Raw genomic sequence first — 12842 nt, forward strand, 5'->3', positions numbered from 1 at the left:
AAAAACAGGCTTGAACAGTTAGGTGGTGCAGTGAATAGAGCACTGGCCTTGGAGTCAGGAGTACCTGAGTTCAAATCCAGCTTCAGACACTTACTAATTACCTAGCTGTGTGACCTTGGGCAATTCATTTAACCCCATTTCTTGCAAAAACCTAAAAAAAACTCCACAAAACAGACTTGAATCCTGTTGAGGGGTGGGTATGTAGAGGTAGGAGAGTATTTCCCTGGTAGTTGTTCTCAGCTCTGCTGTATTTGACTCTATAATAATTTAAGATTCTTAAAAACAAAAAGAAGCTCAGGATGGAAATAATCTCTCTCTGATCTTTTTTATCATTGTCCATATCTTTTTTTTTTTAGCAAGGCAGAATAGTGGCTAGAACATTGGGCTTGGAATCAGGAAGACACATCTCTCAGTTCAGATCTGGTTTCAGACACTTTACTGACTGTGTGAATCTGGGTAAGTCACTTCATCCTGTTTGCTTCAGTTTCCTCATCTGTAAAATGAAATGGAGAAGGAAATGGCAAACTACATCAGTATTTCTATCAAGAAAATCCCAAGGGGTGGCTAGGTGGCATAGTGGATAAAGCACTGGCCCTGGAGTCAGGAGTACCTGGGTTCAAATCCGGTCTCAGACATTTAATAATTACCTAGCTGTGTGGCCTTGGGCAAGCCACTTAACCCTGTTTGCCTTAAAAAAAAACAAAAAAAAAAACCTAAGAAAATCCCAAATGGGGTCATGAAGAGTTGGCTACTACAGAATAACAAACAACAACATTGTGCAAAAAACAGGTGTAGACAAGTTTTCTGAGAAAAAGGAGCAGAGAAAGATCATTTCAGTGGACTGACTTGGAGAAAACTTTATGAAAAACACGGCACCTGAACTAGGCTTTAATTAGGCTCAGGGTCACACCAGGCAAAAAACACACAGACATAAATTTGTTCAAATTAGCAAAAGAATAGAATTTGTGAAGAGAACTGGGTTGACAAGGCTGGGAAGGAAGGTTGGAATCAGTCTGGGGAGGGTCTTAATTACGTAACTAAGGAATTTGTATTTTTCCTATGGGCAATGGGAAGTCAATGGATTGTTTGGAACAGGGGAGTTAATGGTCCAAATCATGTATTCACTTCAGTTCAAGGCCTAGCTAGGTACACACACACACACACACACACACACACACACACACACACATAGAGTTCCTATTCTAAACAAGTTTGTAGTCTCCAGGGAAGGTTACTTTGGCAGTCCTGGCACTGATGGATTAATGAAAAAAGAGAATGAAAGAGTCCTCAACTGGGAGATGATAAAGGAGAGAAGTATAGTGGATGGGGTGGCAGGCTTAGGAAAACCCAGTGGTTAGTCTAGTTCCAACTCTGGCACTTACTGGCCCTGTAGTCATAGAAGTCATTTAAACTCTTCCAACCTCATTGTCCAGTCATCCCATGAAGATAATTGTTTCCCTCCCAGCCTTGTTGCAAGGATCAAGTGAAAAAACATTTGAGAAGTATAAATTTTAAAAACATTACACAAATGTCAGTCCTTTCTGTCATTACAATAGACTGAACAGGGGGTAATAAAGACTGGAACTAAGGTGGCAACAGCATAAGTGGGAAGGTAATGACATCTAGGACAGTTTTTTTTAAAGAGGAAAATCAATAGGACTTCACTACTCATTGAATATAGGAGGTAAGGGAGAATGAAGAACCAAAGGTAACTCTGAGGGTTCAAGTCCCGGTGAATGGGGGTGGTCTTAGTAGAAGAAGGAAGTTGGAAAAAAGCAAGTTTTCCCAGAGAGATATTGAATTCAGGTTACATAATTTAGTAGTAGCAGAGTTACTAGAATCCAGGCCTCCAGGTTCTCTGTTAAGTAGCATTTTATAGTATTTTAAGTTTTGTAAATATTTACAAATATTATCTCATTTGATCTGTGTGCTAATTTATCATCTCCTTATAGATGAGAAGTTGAGGCTAAGTAACTTGCCCAGGTTCATAGACCTGTGTCTGAGGTAGAATTAGAGTAGCACTTCTTAATCTTAAATTCAGTGATCTCTCTTTTTTGTTGTTGTTCAGCTGTTCATTCCTTTGATTCTTTGTGACCTCCTTTGAGGGGTTTCTTGACAAAGATACTGGAGGGGCTTTCCATTTCCTTCTCCTGCTCATTTTACTGATGAGGGAACTGAGGCAAACAGAATTAATGGACCTGTCAGAGCCATACAGTTATGAAGGGTCTGGGGCCAGATTTGAACACACAAAGAGGAGTCTTTCTGATTCCAAGTCCACCTAACTACATCACCAGTAAGCTGCTACTATTTATTTTCTACTGCACAATGTTGAACTTATCTATATAACCCTGGGTAAGTCATTTCTTTGGGACTTGGTTTTTTCCTGTATAAAAAAAATTATAGTTGCTTCATGTACATACATGTAGCTAGGTGGCAGAGTGGAAAGAGCACTGGTCTTGGAGTCAAGAGGTCAGGAGTTTGAATCCAGCATGAAACACTTGACACTAAGTAGCTGTGTGACCTTAGGCAAGTCACTTAACCTTGAATCCTCACATCCAGGGCCCTCTCCAGTCATCTTGATTCATATCTGACCACTGGACCCAGATGGCTCTGGAGGAGAAACTAAGGCTGGTGATTTAGCACAGAACACCCTCACACAAATCCAATCCATGTGTTTGTCATGATTTCACCTCCCTGAAGTCATGGCCCTTTTTAAGATGGAAGGATAATGTGTTTAGTAACCAGAACTATAAAAAATTGTCCCCCCACAAACTTTTAAGTTAAATTGTATTATTAACATTTTCTCTATCATTTAAGTCTAGACAATCAACAAAACAATAAATCAAGATCTGATTTGTAGCTTTCTGCATATTTCTGTAAATGCCTCTACTGAAAATTTAGCAATTGGCTCTCACTTGAGTCAGTTTAAGTTGGGGGAAGCACATTCTTATTGGCAGCTAAGTGGTAAAATTCTGGACTTGAATTCAGTTAATAACCTTTTATCAAGTGCTGACTATGGGGATAGGCACTGTGCTAGAATACAAAAGAGAACCAAGGGCATTTCTGGCTTCCAAGGATCTTGGGGATCTAATTAAATAAAAATGCACAAATAAGTTGTAGAGAGGATTGGTAAAGGGAAAGTACTAATGCAAGTAAGAAGGAGGAGGAAAAGCTTCCTTTGGAAGAGGGACTTTTTAATTGGTTCTTGAAGGAAGCAAGGAGGAAGAACATTCCAAGCATGAGGTACAACCAGGGATAGGAGATGGAGAATTTTGCTCTAAGAATAGGGGAGGGGAGCATTTCTAAATGGAAGGATAGGAATGGTAGTGGTGGGATGGTGGTGGCATAAGAACACTGGAAAGGTGGAGGCAGGGTGTAAGTTTTAAGGGACTTTGAAAACCAGTCAGAGGATTTTATATTTTATCTTGGAAGTGTTTGGGAACCATTGGAGTTAGAGTTGGGATTGGGGGGGGGGGGTTGACATAGAGCTAAAATTTAGGAAAATACTTTAGTGTCTGAGTGGAGGGAAAGATTTGTGGCAAGCAGATCCACCAGAAGATTATTGCAGTTGTCCAGGTCTGTGAAGATGGAAAGGAGGCATCACTATTTGAGAAACATGCAAAATATTGGCAGGTCTTGGCTACAGATTGGCTATGTAGCAGGAGATTGATTGAGCAGTTGAGAACGACAGGCAGGTTACAAGCTTAGTTAGCTGGATGGATGATCTAACCGAAACAAGAAGTTTGGAAGGGAAAGGATAATAAACTCACTTTTGCATATGTTGAGTTTAAGATCAATATTTAATCATATTACTCTCCCTTGCCTCCTCCCCCTAATAAACTTCAGTGGCTTGCTATTGCCTTTCAGATTAGATTAAAAAAATACTTTGTCAAGCCAAAATTCTTCAAAATCTAGGCCTCTCCTACCTTTCTTGGCTTTTTATAACACATACTCTGATCTCATGACATTGACCTCCAGGGTGTTCCTTGACCAAGATTTTCCATCTCTCAGCTCTGGACATTTTCTATTGCTGTCCCAAATACCATACTCTCCTTCCTCCTTAGATTCCTTTAAATACCTTCTTCTGGAATTTTCTCTAACTCTTAATTTTAGTGACTTCCTTCTGTTAACATTTTCTATTTATACTGTTTTGATTTGTATATATTTGTTTACATGTTGTCTCACCTATTAGATTGTAAGCTCCTTGAGCCTGAGGGAAGGGACTGTCTTTTGCCTCTATAGGTATCCCCAGTACTTAACACAGAGCCTTAGATAAAATAAACACTTAACCAATGTTTATTCATATTAAACATCTAGTTTGAGATGTCTGAAAGACAGTTGGAGATATAAAACTGGTGATTAGCAGAGAGTATAAAGATTTACTTATACTTAGTAAGTATATACTTTTATAAAGTTTGATATTTAAGACATTTAAGCTCTCTGTGCCTTAGTTTTCTTATTTATAATGGAGAGAAAATAACAGCATCATAGTAATATATGAAATTGCATATGTGAAATATTTCACAAGCCTTACCTTGCTATTAAAACTAGAGAAAAGTACTTTATAAACCTTAGAGCCCTATGGAATTATATGGTATTGACTTTATTCTTCCTTGCCTTTAACTCTTAGCTCCTAGAGCACCTAATATAATGTCCTCATATATAGGGTCTCTTAAGTTATAGATTTAGAGCTTGAAGAGATTTTACAGGTTATCTAGTGCAACACTCTCAGGCCCAGAGAATAGAGGTTATTTGCCTGAGATCACCCAAAAGGTAGATTTGGGATTCAAACCCAACTCTTCTTTTTCAAGGGTCAGTCCTCTTGCCCAATGTACCGTACTGCATCCAATACTTTAAAATAAATTATAAACAAGTGAAGGCGTAAGCATTAATTAGGTTTGCAGCAACAATAGCAAGAACTTCATTGCTTTCCCAACTTCCCAGTCTTTTCAAGTGAGGTACTGTCATTTCCCCCTCTAGATTATCTCGGGGTTTAAAACTAAGTGTCATTTCATTCCATTCCTTTAAGAAATGTTCTATAAGAGGTACATTGTGTAAGGCTCACACTTGCTGGGCAAGTCATTTAACCTTTCCATGTCTCAGTCTCCTCTTGAGGCATTTTTGACAGTTCCTTTTTTGTTGCTTTTGATGGTTCCTTATTCTTCTCTTAGCTCATTAAATGTTCTTGTCCCTCAAAGTTCTGTTCTTTGCTCTTTTCTCTCTACTCTGCCATCCTTGTCCCCATGACCTCATTCATTCCCTTGCATCAATTAGCAAATTATCACCACTATGAGGGGGGATTCTCAAACTTATATCTCTATTCAGAATCCCTCCCCAGAATTCTAGTCCTATATTTTCAGCTGCCTTGCTAAATATCTCCCCAGGGAGGTCTTGCCAGCATCACATCCAAACTGAACTATTCATCTTCCCTGATGACGTCCCTTCCTCTAACTTCCTTGTTTCTGTTTATGGCACCACTATTTCCCCAGGCTCATAATTTCATAGTCATCTTTGACCTCCCCTCCCCCTCCCCCTCCCCCTAAATTTAATCAGATGCCACTCCCTTGATTCAACTTCAACAAGAACATTTTCTCCCTGTTACATAGTTCTTTGTTTTGAATCTCTCTAGGGGGTTTACTGTATATTGTACTCTATCTGTGTTATTGTGTATTGTGTGATATTGTGTTATCTATCTGTTATCACATAAGTTCCATGAGACTAGGGATTCTTTCTTAGCTGGATGTTTTTAATTTCCCTCAGAACCTAACATATCTTATTACCTCTTTTCCTTCTCTCCTTTAATTCTTAGCTCCCTGGAGCACCTAATGAAGAACCCCGGGGCTCTTAAATCATAGATTTAGAGCTGGAAGAGACCTTACAGGCCAACAGGTCCAATGCTCTCATTTTAGAAGGCCTGAGGTTGTAAGCCTGATGTCACACAAATGGTGATTAACATCAGAGCTAGGGTTCATGTCCAGCTTCACTGTTTCCAGGGTCAGTATTCTTATCTATTGGATCACTTTGCCTCCAGTACTCTCTCTACCCACTTCAGGTGCTTAATAAAGGTTTGTTTCATTTGAATTTGAATATATCTTGCACCTTTCCCTTCCTTTCTATTCCAAATACAACGACTCTAATTTAGAGTCTCATCATATCTTAAAGTTTGTAAAGGGATTTACAAAAACAATCTTAGAAGAGAGCCAGGTGAACATGAGGGCAAACAGATGGGATAAGTACAAGAAAAGAGGTGTAGGATGAAGAGTTTAAATCTCAAATCTATTTATTCAATTCTAATTTCTCTGCTGACTTTCAGTCTTGCATCTCCAATTTCCTATTAAACCCCTTGAACTGGATATCCTTTAGATATATGTCCAAAACTAAACTTATCTTCCTGCCCAACCCTCCCTCCAAATGTCCTTATTACTATTGAGGGTACTACCATCCTCCCAGAGGGTACTACTATCCTTCACTTCTCACTATGAATTAATTTTTTTCCTCCATATCCAATCAGTTGCCAAGGTCTATTGATTTTACATTTGTAACATCTTTCAAATACGTCCCCTTCTTTCCTCTGATACTTAACCACTAACCTAGTTCAGGTCTTCATCTCCTCAAGTCTGAATTATTACACTATCCTGCTGCTTGGTCTTCCTATCACAATTCTCTCCCCCACTCCAGTCCATCCTCCACTCAACTGTCAGTGATTTTTCTAAAGCACAGGTTCAACTATGTCAACCCCTTTCTCATTAAACATCACTGGTTCTCTATCATTTCCAAGATCAATATAAAATCTTCTGGCAATAAAAACCCTAACTAAGGGGTGCCTCATCCTCATCTTTATTGTCTTTTCCCACCTTACATTCTTTATTGACTGGCATCCTTGCTGTTCCACAAAGAAGACACTCCATCTTATGACCCAAGTATTTGCACTGGCTAACTCCCTTGACTACAACTTTCTCTCTCTCTCTCTCTCTCTCTCTCTCTCTCTCTCTCTCTCTCTCTCTCCTAGATTCTTTCAAATGCCAATTAAAATTACACCAGAAGGGGCAGCTAGGTGGTGCAGTGGATAGAGTGCTGGCCTTGGAGTCAGGATGACTGGAGTTCAAATTCAGCCTCAACAATTGGCACTTTCAAGTTGTATGACCTTGCACATATCACTTTAACCTTAATTACCTCATGTCCAGGGCCATCTCCAGTTGTCCTAGTTCATATCTAGCCACTGGATACAGAAGGCTCTGGAGGAGAAAGTGAGCTTATTGGCTTAACACAGCACCTCCTCACTCAAATCCAATTTATGTGCTTGTCATGACATCATCTCCCTGATGTCATGATTTTTTTTTGAGAATGAAGGACAATCATCATCATCATCAAAATTACACCTTCTACAGATAGCCTGCCCCAACCCCTTTTAATTATAGTGCCTCCCCCTGAAATAGTGCCTATTTCAAAATTAGCTTGCAGATAATTTTTTGTATGTAGTTGTTTTCATGTTGTTGCCCTCATTATATAGATTAGGAACTCCTTACTGTCTTTTGCCTTTCTTTGTATACCCAGGGCTTACTTAGCATAGTGCCTAATACACAGCAGACATTTAATAAATATTATTAACTGACAATCAGACTTAGAGCTGGAGTGAAATGGAAAATTTAAGAGATAGTATAGAAGTGAGGGGAGGAGAAAGTATATATCTGCAAATGAAGATGAAGTAAAAACAAAAGATCAAAAAATTAGGGAGAAAAAGAAACACTGTTCATAAAGAATTAGAAAAACATGGGAAGATATATAAATATCAATTTATATATATATATATTATATATATATATCAATTTTGTATCAACAAAATGAAGGAGAATCTGTAAAACAATATGTACAATGGGGTCCTATATGGTCATGGTGTAGACCATACTGACCTATTTGTTATTCCTCACACATTCATTCCTTGTCTTTTATATACCTTCTGTATACCTTCTTTATGCTCTCTTTATCTTCTTTATTAGGTCATAAGCTCCTTGAGGATAGGTTCTATATTTGCCTTTTATTTTATCCCACAGCATCTGGCATTTCTTGATAAACTGATTGATTGATAATGGGGTGGGCATGCTGTATTAGTTGGGTAATGTGAGCATGCTACATCAAGACTTGAGAGGAGTCCCTGAGCTGCCCAGTGAACCCTCACTTGGCAACATCTGTTAGTGTCATGCAAAATGGAGGATGAGGAGCTAAGAATTGAGGTACAGATCAGTCATAGAACTGCCAAATCAAATGAGTTAGCAGGATACCTGAGGAGAAGCATATGAAAAGTGAAACAAGGATACTTTGTTAATGTTGTCCAATCATTTTACAGTCATGTCCAGCTCTTAGTGACCCCCATCTGGAGTTTTCCTTGCAAAGATATGGAAGTAGTTTGCTATTTCCTTTTCTGGTTGATTTTACAGATGAGGAAACTAAGGCAAGTAGGGTTAAATGACTTATCCATACAATTACTGCCTCAGCCCAGATTTGAGCTCACAAATCTCCTGGTGCCAAGTCTAATACTCTGTCTGCTGGGTCAACAAGCTGCCCAAGCATGCCACTTTCACCAGCGTTCTGAACTTCATTCATTTTTCTGGAAGACAGAGTTGTGTGGTGGTTAGAGTGCTGAAAACCAAAGGCTTGCTTCCTCTATTACTGATTGAATATAGTTACAGGAACCTCAGTAAATCACTTAATCTCTTTTGAGATTCTTCCTCTGTAAAATAGATTAGATATATTCTAATGTACTTTTCTAACTCGAAATCTATTGTCCTATGACTTTCGCTATTGCTGTTGTGAGGTTGGTTTCTACAGGACTGGGGGGGGGGGGTGACCCTCTGCAAGAAGGAAGAGGAAAATGATCCTATTTCCTTACTACTTAGGAGCAGTTGCAGAACATCTTCTGTTCTTTCTATACTCTTTATTTGTTTACTTTTAAATTATTTGTTTAATTTCTCTTTTTCTTTTCTTTTTCTTTTTCTTTTCTATTCTTTAAGCTTTGATGCTTTCAGGAAGGAACAGAATGAGTATTTGTGGAAGTCAGCTAGTATTGAGTCAAATTACCCATGAACTCTGGGTAGAGTCATTGCCCACATATCAAAAGGCACTGTGGAGAGCAAATGTGAGCCATAGTCTGGAATACTCGAATGAATTTGAAATCTCATTAATTGCTTAGAGAAGATAGGCCTATAAACCCCAATTAACATAGAAATTACAAAGACACGTATTTATATGTATCTTATAGATTCTACTTCTCTTTCATCATGTCCAATCATTATTGAATGTTATTGATTCTCTTTTATCACTATCAAATTATTTCTAGTCTCACCAAGATTCCCTGAGCATCAATCTTTAACTTTTTTGTTTATGTGAATTTTTAAATTTCATTAAATTTTTAGGCTCCAAATTTTTGCCTCTTCTCCAGACCCTCCCCCACTGAGAAGCAATATGATCTTTGTACATGTGAAGTCATAGAATAGACCTTTGTAACCATTGTTCCTGGACTATTTTAACAAGTCATCTATTGGATTTTTTTCTTTTACTCTCCTCCCTGCTCTGACCTATTCAGACACAACTGTTTTTGTCATTCCTCAGCTCAAAACCCTTCATTTGCTCCTGATCATTTGCTGAATAAAGGTCAAACTTCTTAGAGCTTGGCAGTAAAGGTCCTTCACAGTCTGGAGCCATCTTGCTTTCCTAGTCTTATCATAATTCATATTTAATTTAATTTAAGCATCATCTATAGTGGGTCAGACAGTGTGTGTTGTTACATGCTACAGATATAAAGAAAAGGCAAAATTAAACCAATCCCTTACATACTTCTGGATGCTTCTATTTTCATCATTGGCTACTTACATTGAAGCCACTACTCAATCCTGCTTGTATCCTGAACAGTCATGCCTGTATCCTTGCTCATAATAGTTCCTTTACCTATTGAAATCCTATTTATCCTTCAAATGTGGTCTCTTCCCCATAGACTTTTTCCATTTTTTTTCAGTCAATAAGAACCCCTTTCACCAACAGCCTTCATCTACCACTTAGCTTTTCTCTTTTATGTGCCTATGATGTATCACTTTATAATTATTTATAAATATGTCATCTTTCCCTGTTAGATTGTGAGATTAATAAGATCCAGGACTGATTGTATCTTAATTCTTTATATCTTTCTTAGTATATGCTCTACATATAGTAGACACTCAGCAAATGTTAAAGTTGAATTAATTGGATACTTCCAGGGATGGGAAACTCACTAACAAAAGAAAGAACTTATTCCATTCTCAGATAGTCACAAATGTTGGAAAGACCTTTCTGATTAAATTGAATGCAAACAAGTACAAATTCAACCCACCCCCCATTCTATATAATGCATAAATATCATTATAACACCCATTTCTCCTATGCTGCACCTCATAGTGCTCTCATGGGTTTTTGCTGTCCCACCTCTTATAAAATCATCTCCAACTCCCCCTCCCCCATTACTCTGAAAACCTCTGAAGTATAGATGGGAATCATCTTTACTTGTTGGAGAGTCAATAGATTTGATAAATTAAATAAACCTTTTTTCTTCTTTCCCTCTTTTCCTCCCAACAAGCAGCCTGACATCTGAATACATTAGGGAAGAGCTATGGCCAGGATCTGGTCCTGCCCACCCCCCCTGCTGCCCTGGCTTCCCCATCTTGGCTTCCAGCAACACCAAATTCATCAATGTGCTGACCCTTCATCCTGGCTCCAAACACCTCGCATGGAATCTGACTAGGGTTCCAGTCCAAAGAGATTAAATCGTCCTGGACACTGCTGGTTTTTTTGGGTATGTTTTGTTTATGTATTTTTATAGCCTCAGCTACTTAATTAAAAATGACCTCATTTCTGCAGAGCCAACCAGGATACCAATTAGATTCTCCTGGTCTCCTGGTCAATTCTGAAAGGTATAAATCATTATAAAAAACATAATTACTAACTGCATATCTATTTCAAATAAATCGTTCAAGGATTTTGATGGAAAGGATTGGGGTAGTGATATTTGTCTCTCTTCTCCATCAATTCCATTTTTATAAATCCCAGTTTCCTCTCAGGCTGGGGGAAGGGATCTTTCAGAAGAAGGTTCCTACAGTGTATAGACCTCTGACCCAGAGAGATATTTGTCCTCTCCTTTTCCAATCCCCTTCAGGAAAGTTCACTTACCACCCTTTCCAAAAAGAGCCATCAGAGCAGATTAGACTGCCTCTCCCATGGCAATTTCTGGCATGAGTTGATTCCCCTCCTTGGGGGAGGGGCATTACTTTTACACCCCCCCCCCCCCCAGGCCTTGGAAGGTTGGAAGGGTGTGTGTTGTTGAGGGAGATGGTGATGAATGGCAATCACATATCTCCCCTAATAGCTTTCCCAGCTCCCCTGGCTCCAGGGGCTTGCCTCCGGAAGGAAACCTCAGCAATTCCAGTGAAAGTTCTCTGACTGCTCAAGTTACCATCTTCTTAGCCCCTTCCCCACCCTATAATAGCCCCCTCTCCTCCCCATGCCCGACTTTGGAGCCAGGCTGCCCCGGAAGGATCTGACTGGGAACTTCCTAGAATTGTCTTGCTTGAGTTCCCCAGACTCCCCCTGGTCCCCACCCCTCCACACCCCTTGTCTCTCCAGTCCCCTTAAGCTACCCTCTTCATTTACCCTCATGAGGTCAGACTTCCCACCCTGGTTTTTCCTTCTTGCCACCTCCCAGAGGTACTAGGGGACAGGGGAAAGATTAGGGAGTGGGGTCATGGCCCTCAATGTCCACCAAACAGTTGGGCATGCTTTGGTTCCCTTGACAACCATCATCAGCCAGCTTCAGGTCTCTGTGGTGCCACTACACCATAATGTAATGGGTGAGGGGCTTAGTGTATTTTCTTCTCTCCCTTTTCTTCCCTCAGTGAATTCTGATGAGGAAGAAGGACCAGCCAAGTGGTCAAGAGCCAGCCCTGCTGGGGGAGGGGGATGGGGGGGCTGAGGCAGGAGCAGAAAAAAGCTTGGGATGCAGGTCATAAGGGAAAGGACCATAGAATTTTGAAGTCCATTGGATAGTTAAGGGAGACTCCCACTGGGGAACTCCTCCCTCTCCTCCTCCCATCTGTACTCCTTTCAAAGCTGGGTAACACTGCCTTTAGAGTCCCTTCTCCTCCGTTGTCCCTCACACTCAGTTCTGGGTCCCAATGGAGCTGGGACTACAGGAAGAGGCGTGGGGAGCATGGGGGTGGGAACCTGTCTGCAGTTGATGGATGGCATTGAAATCATGTCTCCCTCTTTCCTTCCCCAATGGGGGAGGTGAAGCAGCAGCCACCTCTCCCCCGCATTCCTGCTGGGGCCCAGTCCCAGTCCCAGGGTGCATGTGTGTCTATGTGTGTGTGTGTGTGTGTGTGTGTGTGTGTGTCTGTCTGTCTGTGATGTGTCTGTGTTTGTGTGTGAGTGTTTTGTGTGTCCGTCTGTGTGTAGGAGCAGAAGGGTGGAGAGTAAGGAAGAGAGACAGCAAAGGAAGGTCCTCCACCCAGCTTAGCCTAGCTTGGGCAAGGAGCCCCAGCCAATTCCTCAGTCCTAGCTCCTTAAGGTACCCTAAGATAGGAACCCAAGTTTCTCTAAAAATAAACTCCTAACCTTCCCACACACTTTCTTTTCCACAGGGGCCTCTCCCAGGGGGAAAAAAACTGAGAAAGCAATCTCTAGCTATAGTCAATTTTTCCTTTTTTCATGGTTTTGGAGGGACTGGGTAAACTGGACTGATGTTACCAAAAACCTCAATAAAGGCAATGGTTTCCACCTCTTAGATCTTTAATAATTCTGGCCCAAGCAAATAAGGAAAAGTC

The sequence above is a fragment of the Macrotis lagotis genome, chromosome 2 (genome assembly GCF_037893015.1).
Source record: "Macrotis lagotis isolate mMagLag1 chromosome 2, bilby.v1.9.chrom.fasta, whole genome shotgun sequence".
NCBI classification, from domain to species: domain Eukaryota; kingdom Metazoa; phylum Chordata; class Mammalia; order Peramelemorphia; family Peramelidae; genus Macrotis; species Macrotis lagotis.